This window comes from Ixodes scapularis, unplaced genomic scaffold, assembly GCF_016920785.2.
Source record: "Ixodes scapularis isolate PalLabHiFi unplaced genomic scaffold, ASM1692078v2 PGA_scaffold3__209_contigs__length_174095766, whole genome shotgun sequence".
In the NCBI taxonomy this organism is placed as follows: domain Eukaryota; kingdom Metazoa; phylum Arthropoda; class Arachnida; order Ixodida; family Ixodidae; genus Ixodes; species Ixodes scapularis.
The window spans coordinates 43,762,894-43,767,450 of NW_024609868.1; positions in this window are offsets into that span (position 1 = coordinate 43,762,894).

Here is a 4,557-nt window from a genome sequence, read left to right on the forward strand (position 1 = left end):
TCGTCGAAATAACATGCGAAAAGCACCGCTGTAGTGTTCGCGCTAACAGTGTGACCAAGTGTACGTCACTTTGCATTTGCGTAGCGGTGAAATCGCATGCGCTCGGACAAACTAGCGTTGATGTACCAACGAACAACACTAAACGACGCGCTTGAGGTCTGGCAACAAGTCAGCAGAAGACCTTTTTTTTTTTATCTTGTTTTGACTGGCTCCTTGCTGCTCTTTATGTTATATATAGTTTTTTTATGCATACAAATTACTCGTATCCAGACTTGAGTCAACCGTTGTCCTTCCCCATCGAAATAACCAAAAAGAAAAAACAATTCGAACTTGGTGATTAACTGTTACACAGACTGTGTAAGCGCGACTGCGCGACTTTATCGAGCGTATAATTTGAGCGATAGCACACGCACTTGAGTGTCAAACAGGGCCACCTCAATGTTAATGTTAATTAAATGTCTCTAGTCCAGCGGTGCGAATGTTATATTTTTTCTCTGTGTGTTTTTCATGTTCAGCTGGCCCCATTCACAAGGCCCACCTGCTCAGCCGCCGATCTTTGGCACGTTAAGCGTTGTATAGTCTGTAGTACATGGTGGAGAGTGCCATGGTTGTAATGCCCTAGTCCCAGTAGAGTGACAGACAAACAATTCCGACACCGATATGCATAAAGGTAGGAACAAGAGGAGGCGACTTACCAGCTCAAGCCAGCAAAACGAGAAAATACCAAATGAAGCCGGAAGTAAAGGTCGTTGTTTGTTGGAACGCTCCCAAGGATCACCAAAACCGCTGTTGGTGCCAAATCAGCGGCCCTTCCCGTCCAATAGCGTCTTTTAGTTTTGTTCGTTTCTGGTCGTCGTTTAGAGTTGTGTTCACCCCAAAACGCACGTCTCCCCCGGCTTCACCTCCGGTTGCGTCGTGTCGCCTCCAGAAGCCTGCAGTTTCACGTGTGCTCTTGAAGTAACTACTAAAGTTATTGGATCCTGGGAAACCAAAGTGGTCGCCATTTTGAACTCTAAAAAAAGTTTTTGCGTCTACTTTCACGCACAACACTCGCAGAGCCAATCATCGCAACTTACGGAGCCAGCTCAGCGAATGACGATGCGGAAACATATGTTTAAATCAAAAAGCGCAGTCTGAGTTGTGACATTAAGCAATGCAAAACGTCACGCTTGCATTGCTTAATGTCACAACTCAGACTGCGTTTTTTTTTGTCTTATCATGTGTTTCGGCATCGTCATTCGTTGATCTGCCTCCGTAAGTTGCGGTGATTGGCTCTCCGAGTGGTGTGCGTGAAAATAGACGCACAGACTTTTTTTAGAGTGTGGTCTATTGAATATGCAGTTTCTCGTTGATCATTTCACTTTTCGTGAACCAATCAAAATGGCTTGACAGGCAGCATCATAACCACCTTTCTTTTATATCAACATGTTGTTATTCACACGCATGCGACAGAAGCGCACATCTTCGAACCGCCAACGCATCATTCGTCAAAACATGAAAAAAAAAAAAAAAGTTTTTGTCTTTTGAAATATGCAATAAGAACAATCCCATTAAATCTTTTGTCGTATCCATGAAGGCACCTTTTTCGAGGGCGTAAGCGATCTGTGAGTATAAGCATGAGAAATCATAAAAGATCTGTGGAGATAAGCATGATTGATAAGTTGATTTGATACACAAAGCCAAAGACGGTTATACTTGCACTGAATTCTTTCAATACGATGGCGCTCCAGAGCGATCTTATCGCGGCTGGTTCAGAACGTTCCCTTTGAAGATTCGAAGATTCAAAATGATCCAAAGGGCAATTGCCATGGCAACAAAGACCGATCAGCCAATCGCGTTGCGAGGTTTTGGTCGTCTGTATGTTCTGTTTGTGTTTTGCTTGCAGGTAAGGAAGGCAATGGCGCTACTTTCCCGGGATCCAGGGACTTTAGTAAGCGCGAATAATTAGAAACCTGCCAAAGATACCTTGCCGTACTTGCTGAATCTGCTTGCGGTTTGTCGGTGTCGGTTGTCTCTGTTTGTCGCTTTAGTGGGACTAGTGCATAAGTGTTGTAAAAGTTGAATTAATGAATAGACCTATTTCTTAATTACACAATCATTAGGGAGAATTCTTTGAATGTAGCTCTACGCACCGTATGCTTCCCCGTATAAAAGAATTGAAATTAATAACCGAAATAAGGTGTCGACGAACGCGCGTGCAAGGTGCCATTTGTGTTAGGCTTTTGCTTTAGGACAATTACACTGCTGCAGGTGCCAGCACGTGCAGCGCGTGTAACTACGCTCGCAGCATGCTCCTTGGTGCTTAAGTGATTTAGCGAAAGGTCTATTGCAGGGACCAATGGCGTGCACACCAGAAACGGCGGAGATTTCAGTCAGCTATGACCTCCGGCTGTGGCCAACACGTCCACCACAGCGCGGTCTCGTCCCAAGAAACAACCCCGGAAAGAAAGAAAGCCCACGGTGCTCTGCCGGTTTCGGAGTAAGCTTTAGGTCCGACATCAAGGTCACAACATCTTTCTTAGAAACGAGATACGTGCGAAGACTACCTGGGCCAACCTACTGTTGATATATCCCTCTTCGGACGCCGCGCGCAGAGCAAACGCCTCCGGGCGAAATTCGTCTGTTTTTTCGTTCCAGGGAGCTCAGCCCTCAAGCCTCACTCACGCCGCTTATACACCAGACAAAAGACACGGTGTCGCTAAGCTTGGGTGCTTCATAAGTATGTGGTACGTTCGAACATGTCGGCAAACAGTTCTTTGCACCATCAATGTAAGAGGACCGTCGTATATACAGGGTGTCACAAAAGAAAATTTACACGGTCTTTTATACCGCAAAACTAAACTAGGCATCGCCGAACGCTCATTCTCCGCCCAAAGGTAGCGCTAGACGTCACAACCAGATGCCAAAGTTTCAGCCTGATCCGATAACTTAATCACAAGTTATAAGTGATTTTCTGAATATTTCAATGGGAAAATGGCTGCCGATGGAGTTTTCAAACAGGTGGTGCTCTATGGTGCCAGAAACCGAAACGGGCAAAAATGGGCTCCATTTTCCTATTGAAATTTTCAGAAAATCACATAACTTTTGATTAAGTTATTGGATCGGGATGAAACTTTGGCATCTGGTCGTGACCTCTAGCGCTACTTTTGGGCGGAGAGTGAGTGTTCGGCGATGCTCAGTTTATTTTTGCCATAAAAAAGACTGCGTAAATTTTCTTTTGTGACACCCTGTACAAAGAAGAAGCACTCCTCAGACAGTGTGGGCAGAGTGTCTTTTGTACGATGTACAGGCAGTGTGAACGCGAACCTAGGGCGTCCACTTTCACACAAAGAAATGGTGGAACCTGGAAACCTGGCGAATGACGAGTTCAAAAAATATGTCTAGATTTTTGTTTAAAAAAAACTGTTTGCGCTGTGAAATTGAGTATTGTGAAGCATCACGCTCGGTGTCGCAAAGCAAAGTGCTTTTTTTTTTTTTTCTTTTTGAGGTTTAAACGTACATTTAACCCAGTCCTATTCTCCGAAAGCAGTGATTTTCTCTCCCAAGCTCTTGCAGGGAGGTAAACGCTCCAGACTTGTTAAAGTGTTTTTCCACCCCGCTGCAGAGAGAAAAAAAGAAAATACTAACGTAGTCACAGTTATCATATGCCTAGATATATTGACACCGCGCCGTCGCAACAAAGCTTGTACCGATTTTCTAAGGCAAAAACTCACAAACGTCAAGCAAAGAAACATTAAAAAAAAAAGAAGGTGACGCTATAATAAAAAAAAGAGAAGTGGTACGGCGAAGAGAGACAGTGTGAATACGTGATGATCTGTGGGGCACAACGTTCCCACGCTGCAAACTTTTTGACCTGCATGCGTGAAAGAGGTCTCTTCATTTTTGAACAAAAAGCGTTTCTTTTCATGACGTTGTTACTTCCTGCACCAGGACGTTTATTCCCTGGGAACACCAGATTGTTCAGAGTCAGTGCCATCTGCGATTCGTTGCCTTTCATCGTTTGATTTAGAGATATATCTGACAAAATGAACGCAAACGGTTTACAACGTTAAAAAAAAGAAGAAAATACTCTCTTGGTGGCGTTACTTACCACCCATTCAAAGGGTTCAACCGCATGCATCCATCCAAGCCATCAAATCGTCGACCTGCTTTGCGAGGAGAAAATGAGGGAGAGGAGGAGAGGAATTCGCGCGGGGACGCCTGAGCGCTGAGCTCTGGTTAAAGTGATTAGTGGGTACACGCAAAGCTGGCTGCCTTTGTGTCTACTCGCTGTCCGAACGCATTCGGACGTCAAGCGCCGGTATCCGGTGTTCGGTGTCCGCGTTCGAACACTGAGTAGAGAGACTAATCATTGCAATCAATGTTGCAGTGCTCGAACGCGTTCGAACACTGCGATCACCCACTGATCATCTCAGTCAGAGCTCGGCGCTCTCATTTCCTCCTCTCCCCCAGTTTCTACCAGCATAGTTGCAAGAAAATTCGAATAACACTATGTAAAGCAGCAGAACGCACCCAACAGCCAGAAGCATGTTGGTGCAAGATTGAAGCTCAAAATCT